Raw genomic sequence first — 11,031 nt, 5'->3', positions numbered from 1 at the left:
AATAATCAGATTGGCTAATATCAAAGTAAATCAAATATTATCTTTTATTTTCGTTTATTTATCATCGAATATCTTTAATTTTCGTAATTTAAAAATTATGAAAATTTCATATTTTGGAAAGTACATATTAATCTGAATCTAATGACATCTCATTTAATAATTATTTATAGTATGGATTAGTGTATGAATTAGGTCAATATTTAGTCAAATATGAAAATCAGATAAGAACATATCAAATCAGATCAGATCATGTGAATCGAACATAGCCTGATAATTGATCCATTTCAAAAGTGGTTTTTTTTTTTTTTTTTTTTTTTTTTTTTTTTTTTTTTTTTTTTTGGTGCTGATCCTCTAGGCTGAATTGTGTGAACAAAAAAACCCCTTGCTTTTTCCAAGTCACATTTTCAAACCCCAAATAAATAAATTTATTAAGGCCCTGTTCACTTCACTTTAAAAATAATTTCAGTTTATTATAATTAATTTCAATTCAGTAAAAATAAGTTCAGTTTAGTAAAAATAATTTCAGTTCAGTTTAGTAAAATTCAGTAACTATAAAGAAGAAATATAATAGAAAATCAATAAAAATAATTTCAGTTCAGCAAAAATAATTTCAGTTTAGCAAAAATAATTTATGTTCAGTAAAAATAATTTCAGTTTAGCAAAAATAAGGTGAAGTGAATGGGACTTAAATAAATAGGAACAAAATACTTTAGCTAGTGAAATTACAATAATTTCAAAAGCTATGAGTTCAAATTTTGGTTTCATCTTGTTTGAATTGTGATACATAGTATTTTGTTTTTAATTAAATTATGAGTCTTGTAAATCATAATTAATCATATTTGAAATTGTAAGTGGACTACATGTTTATTGTTTCCATTTCATTCATCTAAGTAACTTTTTTAATTGATCATTTTTAACAAACTTTTATTTCTTCATATGATTGTTTTCTTAAAAAAGAAAAAAAAAATGATTGTTTGACCAAGATGAACGTTAACTAAATTTAGAAAAACTTAGTTCATATTAATTCTGATAATTATTAGGATTAATAGATGATTAGTTTAGAGCTAAAATATGTTCAAGTAAATTCTATAAAAGTTCAAATGCATGTGATGTAAGCTTAATTAAGTTATGATAAATTTAGATAAGTTCCTATAGATTTAGTTAAGTTCAAATAATTTAAAATCTTGTGAGCTGGACACGCACAACCTTAAGGTTATACATGTATATTCGAACCAATTATATAGATAGTAATTTTATCATGTCTCAATAATTATGTGGTCAAACTCTTAATTAACAATGTCTTATGTGGATTGCAATAAGTACAATTATCAGCTTGTATATCATGCAATTAGGTCACACATGCACATGCGCGAATATTGATTGAGTGTCAAAAGATTTATCATTTCATTAAATGTTGATTGATTTTATTCGCTTATATTTCCAATTACACTGGATGTTTCTGAATTTATGTTTATTCTACCTCTTAACCAATCAACATGTTCAAGATGGCTATAACAACACGTATATGAAGCAATCTATTAGTAGATAAAGATGAGAAAATATAATTAGCAACTTTAGCAGATGGTGACAATAATACATCTTTTTCAAAAATCTTTAATTTGTCGTATGCTGTTGGATGTTACTATTTATTGTAGTTAATTGTTTTTTGTAATTTTTCGTGCGTGGAATACATAGACATGTTTTTTCATAAGGCGCTAATTAATGTCATTTAGTTTGGTCAATTCGTCATTGACAATCACTTATTGCAATCACTTAAGTAATACAGAGTATATAATTATAGCTAGGTTAATAATAGTTTCTCTTTTATTTGGTCGTATATTTGATTGATTTTTTGCTCCTGGCCTCATTCCAATTTAATTGGATGCTATGTCACTTAACAAACATTTGTTACCAATTAATGCTTTGTGAAGGTATTAACAACATCTAGCTAGATTCAACACACATACACATACTACTCCTATGCTAATCTGAATATAAGTGTCTTTAATCCTATGCTATCTGAATATACTGTTATTATATTTCGTGTGTTAAAAATTGTAATTCACCAATTAGTCAATGTTTATGAGAATATGTTATTGACATACATCAATAGTTAATGACTTTAAGTGTTAATTTTTATCATAACTAGGAAGGCTAACTCGCGCGATGCATGCGCTATAACTAGCCATATTTAAAGAGCTTTTTCAATTTGGGCCTTATCACAAATTAAATTATTGGCAGTATTAATTAGGGAAATATGTAAATAAATACTTTTAAGGGTATAAATGTCCGCACATTATTCTTAAGAGTTCAAAAAAGAAATAATTAACATTAATGAGGACAAATAAGTAAATAAACATTTTAGAGGGTAATTGTTCACATACTATTCATAAGAGTTATTTCAAACTTTTTAGGAATGAATAAATTAATAATTTTTTTAAAAAAAACCTTTAAAATAAAGTAGACATCTAGATTAGATAAACACATAATAAAATTTTTATGACTTTTTCACCATATACCCATGAGTTTTAACTTTATTCACCATATACCATCGAAAATTTTCAAATTCATCATATACCACTTAGTTTTACAAAAATATCACAACATGCTTTTAATGACTAACGGGACTAACGGAGTTAGTCATTAAGGTTAATTGTGCCACATGGCAGTCTTAGATTGGTTTTACTAATAATATTTAAATAATTATTTAAATAGTTCATTAAAAATAAACCCACCACCCTCCCCGCTCCCCTACACCACCCCCAGCCAATAACCTACCCCATCCCTGCCGGCGCCGCCCCACCACCCAGCGCGGCGTCGGTGCCGCCAACCACCCAGCCCGGCGCCGATGCCGCCCCTTAAATTCCCCTGAACCACCATATCCCACCCCGAATTTCCCCTCCCTCCCCTTTGCTGCTGCTTCTCACACAACCCCTCTCGCAAATCACCGCCTCACAAACCCACAACACCAGACCCACGACCACCATTTGACCGCAGCCACCTCCACCACAATTACCCAACATACCACAAAAACCAGTTTGCCCACCACACATCACCCAACCCGCAAAATGATATGAGCCAAAATCTGAGCATGCATGCACTGAACGTGACATCAGAGAATGAAGGAAAGGCAGCAACAACAAAAGAGAATAACGACTAGCTGAGCTGTAATTAAGAGTTCTAGAAGAAGAATCTTTATATAACAAACTTCCTATTATTTAGCATTTTGTTATATTACAGCTAGATGAATCCAGTATGAGGGGGGATGTACTTGGCCGTTATAAAAGGCAAGCAACCTGATGTAATAGGGTATCCAGTAATCAATCAATTCCTTTCCTTCTTCTCTATCCTTCTCTCTTGCTCTCAGTTGTGCACTATTCCTATTTACAGTTTGACCTCGTGAGTTCCTTTCATTTCTATCGGATATTCACTGGTAATCTGTGACCCAATACTCCTTATAATCGATTAAGGTAGGATTGGTATAATTATTTATCTACATAAACACGGTTCCATTGATCTTAGTCAGTAGCAAGGATCCAGGTTGCATCATTGGTATCAGAGCTGCACCTTCCTCAGACCAGAAATGCCACCCTGAAAGAACACTGAGCAGGGTGATGATGGAGATACAACCACTCACTCAGACATACAGAAAATGGAGGTAACTCTCAAAGGTTTAATTGAATCTCAGAATAAAGAACTAACTGAAGCTTACAAACTTAGCTCTGAAAATTTTGATAAGAACACTAAATCCATAGCAGACTTGAATGACCTGATTATAGGGCCGTCAATGCAAGTAACCAAGTTAATACAAGACAAAACCATTGAAAAAGAGGGTAGCTCAGAAAGCATGGTAGAAAAATGTGATAACAGTGCTGGAACTTTATATTCTGCTAGACTGACAAAAATTGAATTTCCTAAATTTAATGGGGAAAACTTAAAGGCATGGCTATATAAATGTAACCAATTTTTTGAACTGGACAATGTACCTGAGTCTCAGAGGCTAAAATTGGTCGCTATTCACCTAGAGGGCAAAGCACTGTTATGGCACCAGGCATATGCCAAAGATAATCATCCTCTAACTTGGGCTCACTATGTGACTGATATAACTAGTAGGTTTGGTGACCTCTATGATGACCCTATGGAAGAATTAAAGGCCCTTAAACAAACTAGCAGCATACAGGAATATCATGATGCTTTTGATGAGATTGCTAGTAGACTAAGCATGCCCATTGAGTATCTCTTAAGTTATTACTTGGGAGGATTAGAAGATGAGGTACAACTAGCAGTAAGAATGTTCCATCCTACTACCCTCCAACAGGCACACTGCCTAGCTAAGCTCCAAGAGCCTCAATTAAAGCCAGAATAACCACATAAATCCCTCAAAAAACCTTACCTCCCTTACTATCTACCCCAAAGCCTTCCCAGAATACTGCCCAGCAAAACATAAACAGACCCTACCTGAACAGAAAGACTCTCACAGCCGCAGAAATGAATGATAAAAGAGCTAGAGGAATTTGCTTCTGGTGTGATGCAAAGTTTGAAGCAGGGCACAAATGTAGAGGCAGAAGACCCAGCCTCTTTCACATAGAAGTAGAGGAGGAAATGAAAGGAACTCACGAGGTCAAACTGTAAATAGGAATAGTGCACAGCTGAGAGCAATAGAGAAGGATAGAGAAGAAGGAAAGGAATTGATTGATTACTGGATACCCTATTACATCAGGTTGCTTGCCTTTTATAACGGCCAAGTACATCCCCCCTCATACTGGATTCATCTAGCTGTAATATAACAGAATGCTAAATAATAGGAAGTTTGTTATATAAAGATTCTTCTTCTAGAACTCTTAATTACAGCTCAGCTAGCCGTTATTCTCTTTTGTTGTTGCTGCCTTTCCTTCATTCTCTGATGTCACGTGCAGTGCATGCATGCTCACATTTTGGCTCATATCACAAAAACCCTATCGCTGCCCCCGCATGACACTCCATTAGCACCGCCACACACAACTTCAATGCTTGCCACTAGCATCTTCTCACCACCATTGCTGCCCAATTCATTAGTTTCAGCGACTCTTATTCTCCAATTCGAACACAAAAAGGGTAAATCCAAATTTTGGCGGCATAGTCGATGACCAAAAATGGTTGAGATTAGGGAACGATTTTGATGGATTGTAGAGGAGAAAATTTGGGATTACATACGACCTCCATCATCTGTTTGTAGGTCTAGGAATTCCGCCATTGTTGGTGCTTCAAGGTTTTCGATCTAGGGTTTCGGGTGGGAGGAAGGTGTCGTGAGTTGGGGGAAAGGGAGGGTTGGGATTGCCGGCATCGGTTAGGAAGGGGATATGGGATGCATGTCGGCGCCGGCGCAACCGGAAAGGCTGGGTACCAAGCCCCCGACAGTGGGAGGTCGGGCTGGTGGGTGGAGGAGTGGTGGGATTTTCTTTTTTCATTTTAAGTTTTTTTATTTATTTTTAATAATTAATTAAATAATTTAAATATCAACCTATCAGATGTCGTCACATGGCATAATTAACCCTTATGGCTAATGATGTTCACCGCCGTTAGTCATTAAGGGCATTTGGTGATATTTTTGTGAAATTCGAGGGTATATGGTGAATTTGAAAATTTTCGATAGTATATGGTGAATAACGTTAAACTCAGGGGTATATGATGAAAAAGCCGAAACTTTTATTACATGTTAAAGAAAATAAGTTTAATTTAGTACAAGTATATGTTTATGTAAAATTGTGGTCTAAATTCAATTCTAATCATAACATGGCGGGTGCTTATATTTTGAAATGATAAGAATATAACTAATGATAATAAATGATTGACAATTGAGACTATACATTGCATGCAACCATACATGTTACTATATACTACGTAATAACATGTGTTAAGAATATCTTCCTTGGTCGTACGTAGATGATTATTATTAACTTTTTTTTTTTTGAAACGTAGATGATATAGTTAATACTCGTAGTAAATACGAAGTATATTACTCGACTTTACTAGACAACACAACATCCGCTGGAGTACATTTATTACCTAGTTTTAGTGATCGGATTGAATAGTCTTGTCTAAATGTCAACCATATGCTTAAACAATATGTACTTTATGCTTTAGTGTACTTATACTTTAAATAATTGAAGTATTCTCTAATCTAAGATTATGCATATCTTATTGACTAGTCCGTTCTCTCATTAACAAGAGCATACCCAATTATACATACATGTTGAAAAAATTGACAATCATCAATTAATAGTGCTCATTTATTCATCACGGTGAATCACATCTACTGATTCAATAATCACGGTGCGTGTTTAGTAATTAATTCATTGTGGTATTATTGTGAAATAATTACTTAGTGAGTATTACAAAGAATCGAGTTAGACTCTGTTCACTCTACCTTATTTTTGCTAAACCGAAATTATTTTTACTGAGCTTAAATTATTTTTGCAGAACTTAAATTATTATTTACACAGCTGAAATTATTATTAATAAACCAAAATTATGTTTGCTGAAATAAAATAGTTTTTTTTTACTAAATCTCTATTATATTTCTTCTATAAAGTTACTAATCTTTACTAAATTAAAATTATTTTTACATTTTTTTTTACAGGAGAAGTGAACAAGGCCTTAACATAATGTTTCCTAATCATTAGTTAAACTCTTAAATAAAGCCATAAAGGCAGTGTGATATCAGGACCAACTGTAATTTAAGATGTCCTTGTGATTTTTTTTGGACCCATATACATTTAAAATTTAACAGAAAGCTAAGTGTCGGAAACTTGAAGCTCAACTCGCTTGCAAATAAACTTACAGCCTAGATACTTAAAAGGTCAATGCTGCTGAAAGTCATCATCAATTTTTCTTAATACTTAGCTTGGATTTAAAACAGCCACCAAATTATAAATATAGATAATCATATTTGTTTAATTATAAAATATGTCTTTGACTGTCTACCAAAATAATAAACAAATAATACTACGTATGTCTTTGAGTCTAAGTATAACATGTTTTGTTGATTAAGTATGTCATTTGAGAGCAAAAGCTTGTTATCCAATTATTAAGCGTAATTTCATTATATGGTTATAATGGAATAGTCAGCTGATCATAACGCAAAAAACTGTCAATGAAATTATTTGAATAATTATATTAAAAATTATAATAAAGTCAATTTCCTTATACTTTAATTCATATAAACAATCATTGTGTATTAAATTTGATAGGTAAAAATCCGATAGTTTTAGTTCATAAAAGTATTTCAAATTTGTATCCATGTAATCAACAAAATTTGTTAAAGGACCAATTCAACCAAAAAATTTATTTGGTGGTTGAAACTTCATTCATCATAAGACCCTCATATTTAGTACAATACTAAATATTCCACTTTTGAAAGATGTGAATGAGAGATTTGAACATACATGCGACCTTCTTGTTCGTCACATAAGCTTTGATATTATGTCAACTAATTTAATGGCTTAAGTTGATAGTTGAAATCCAAGATTGTTTTTTAATTCTGTCAAAATCCAATTTATTAATCGTATATAACCAAGATACAAAGTACTAGTGAATTAGTAAAATTCATCTTTAATTATATAAGATTCTTAAGTATGTTGTACTCTCTCCGTTCTTTTTTTTTTTATCTTCTTACTTCTTTTTTTTTTTTTTTTTTTTTTAATATTCTTACTTTTGCTTCATTCCTTTTATGATAAAGATAATTTTTACTTTTATCATTTCTTATCCCCACCACATGGTGCATATTAAACTATATAATAATACCAATGTATGTTTCTAATTTGCACTTACGACTTCATTTTATATGAAGAGCAAGGCCCTATATTCTTCACCTTCAAAAAATAATATTCAGTATATATGATTTCAGTTCAGTAAAATTAATTTCTATTCTGAAATAATAATTTCAGTTTTGTAAAAATCAGTAATAATTTTAAAGTAGAAATATAATAGAGAATCAGTACAAATAGTTTCAGTTTAGTCTAATTAGTTTCAATCGAGTAAAATTAATTTAAGTTCAACATAAATAATTTCAAATTAGTAAACATAATTTAAGTTCATAAAAAATAAGATGAAGAGAACACGAAGATAAATAAAATTAAAAGAATGGAGGGAGAATGATTTGTAAATTCAATAATCAAGAAAGTGAATGTGGCCTAATTACAGAAAAAATCAGCTGTATGTAATCAGCAATTATGGCTTGATAAATCAGCTGAAAAATATAAGAAAACATTTTTGTACATCAGGTGAAGCTTTTAAAAAAAAAACAAAAAAAAGGACAATTTTTTAGGTTTAAACCTCAATAAAAATCGATTGTGATGATTTAAAATTAACTCAAGCAAGTTCAAATTAATTGAAGAGAATAGAGTCTAAGAACTTTTTTTTATTCAAAATCAAATGTGAGCTAGATAATACACTTGTAGGAATTTAAATAATTAACCATCAGTAATTATTTTTAAGCCTGAAAACTGCTAAATTAATAATTCACTAGAGTGTACCTGTGCAATGCACGGGATATATATTTTACAGAATAATATTACAAAAAATCCAATAATAAAAAGGAAAAAAATATATGCAAGGCTGCATATGAGAAGCTAAAAGTAAAAAGGAAAAGACATAAACTTTACATTTAATACACCAGACCAATTTACTCGTGAATTATTGATAAATTCCCAACTTAATACTAAAAAACGAAGTATATTAAATGCTTATATGTAGCCCTTAGGGCTGCATATTTGCATATAGCATTACCCTAACAAAAATTATTATTATTATTATTATATTTTATATGGTAACTAACTCTTATATGTGGCTAGTCACACTGTGTGGCCAGCTATTATGGGAGTTATTTCATCAATTTTATAGGGGTTATCCATTCAGTGTTATACAGGTAACCACGTTAGTATTATAAATAGTGGATCTCATGGTGGTTGTATTTTTTTTTTTTAAATGAAGTACACATAATTTAAAGATTGATTTTGATGTGTTATTCGGAAAAGTTAGGAAAAAATGTGCAATAATAATATAGATTCCATGTAATTTTGGGGTTTCTAAAAGCAAATTGGATGATATGAGTATATTAAAATAGGTAATTTTTTGTGATTTTTTTTTTTGCTTATATTATTTGGTAATATTGAATAAAATAGATAGAATACGTTAATAGGGAAGAAAAAAAAATAGTAGAAGTGGAAGTTATTTCGATTTTTTTTTGTTTTGTTTTTTGTTTATAAAAGGTGGAAGTTATTTGGAGGATAGTGCAAAAAAAAAAAAAATGCATGAGAATTGAGAATTGAGGTTTTGGAGAAACCCCATTAACTTGCTCTTAAATTATACTAGGTTAAAATTCCATGCAATGCACAACTGTTAAAATTTTTTGACAATAATATTACAAAATATAAAATTGATAAAAGATATTCAGAAATATTTCATTTGGGTATATGTAATACCCCGTATTTTTATACGTATTCTAACTTAAATAAGTATTCCTTAAATTATTTAAATAATTCGAAATGAATTATTTATGGTGTTTCATTAATTTAAAAAGAATTATTTTAATTAAAAGTTTATTTTTAATTATTTAATAATCTTGAAAATATTTTATTTCATTATTTGGAAACTTTGGGGCATATTATTTTATAAAAGGAAATTTTAAAGTCAACAATTTTTTAAAGAAAGCCAAAATACTAGTTTGAATAGGAGAAGGGATCATTAAGGGTAGAAAGGGGATTTTAAGTAGGAGGGTTTAGAGAGGAGGTATAAATACCCATCACATGGGCAAATTGAACCTTGCCCAAGGTGGAGAATACCCAAGGTAACACTCTCTTTCTCTCTCCTCTTATTTTCTCTTATTTTCCCCTTCCCCTTTATTTTTATTTTGTTTCATCACCACCTACACATACACCACCACTGGCTGGCCACCACCCGATCGGCTACCACCACCAGCGAGCGCCGGTAGCAGCAGCACCGACCGGCAAGCGCGGCAGCAGCCTTGTCGTGGTGGTGCTGTGCGCACACCTTCAAGAACAAAGAAAAAAGTATAATTTGTTCTTTTTTGATTTTTAATTCAATCCACCTGTATTTAATTATTGATTTTGGGTTTTGTGATGAATTTTATGATGTTTGATAATAAGTATTTTGTATATAATTTTCAGATTTGGTTTTGAATTAAAAAGCCCCAAATTTTTAGATTTTGGTTTCTAAGTTTATGTATATTGATGGAAATTATTTATGGGTGATTTAAATTAAGAAAAATTGCTTTAAATAATACCACATTTCACCCGTCCGCTAAAAACAAGTCGACCTTTTGATTATCTCTAAATAATACCACCTTTACCTAGTATCCGCTTTAAACAAGTTGTAACCTGTTGGTAACCTGATTAATAGGTTGTATAGACACGTGTCATCATTTTGTAGGTCTAAAAATATAATTAAAATTTTTTTTTTAATATTTTTAATTTTTAAAAGATTATTATTTTATTTTATTTTATTTAAAAAAAATAATAATTCTCCCACCTTCTTTCATCCTCCTTACCCATTTCAATGGTCCACCCACTTAAACCACCCCATCTCCACCACCATTAAATACCCCGGCGCACCCTCACCCCGTCCCTACCACCAGAACTGCCCCTTCCATTTTCGACCACCACTGCCCACCCCACCCTACCCCCACAGCCCGAAACTACCACACAACCCCACCACCAACAGCCCCCACCACTACCCCAAGACCCTAATTCCATCAGCCACCACCATCCCCTTCCTTCCCACCACAGCTAGCCCCCTCCCTGCCCCTTACCCCCTCGGCCATCATCAATACCTCCCCCACCACCGAAATCATCACCCCTCCCACCCCCACCACCAAAATCACCACCCCTCCCACCCCCACCACCAAAAACACCACGCCACACCCTTTACTCCACCCAACCACCCTTACACAACCTCTCTCCTTTTTCGCCTGAAACTACCACACCACCTCTTCTCTTCCCAGCCAGACCGTAGCCATCGTCGACCCACGACCCT

Source organism: Chenopodium quinoa, unplaced genomic scaffold (assembly GCF_001683475.1).
Source record: "Chenopodium quinoa cultivar QQ74 unplaced genomic scaffold, ASM168347v1, whole genome shotgun sequence".
Classification (NCBI taxonomy): Eukaryota; Viridiplantae; Streptophyta; class Magnoliopsida; order Caryophyllales; family Amaranthaceae; genus Chenopodium; species Chenopodium quinoa.
This window is presented reverse-complemented; position numbering follows the sequence as displayed.